The sequence below is a fragment of the Theobroma cacao genome, chromosome 5 (genome assembly GCF_000208745.1).
Source record: "Theobroma cacao cultivar B97-61/B2 chromosome 5, Criollo_cocoa_genome_V2, whole genome shotgun sequence".
NCBI lineage: Eukaryota > Viridiplantae > Streptophyta > Magnoliopsida > Malvales > Malvaceae > Theobroma > Theobroma cacao.
This window is the reverse complement of record NC_030854.1, coordinates 22,729,385-22,729,689: the sequence shown is the minus strand read 5'-3', so window position 1 is coordinate 22,729,689 and position 305 is coordinate 22,729,385.

Below are 305 nucleotides of genomic sequence, written 5' to 3'. Positions count from 1 at the left end.
AAAAATGACCAAAATACCCTTGTGAGACGAAAAATTAATATTTTATTTGTTTAAAGTTGGAAACAGCTTAAAATATTTTAGAACACGATATTTGACAATGGTTGCTCACAAGGGAACAGAGAAACTGATAGTAAAGCCTTGCGGGGTTTCGGGTTGACATTCCGGGCAATAAGTGTCTACCGGGACACCGCGGCGGTTGTCACGGGCTCAAGGGGAGTACCGGGTCGTGACAGCAAACATGTTAAAAACCTAATGGGTCACACCCAAATGTTGCAATTTGGTTTAAATTGAGAGTGTGATGATCT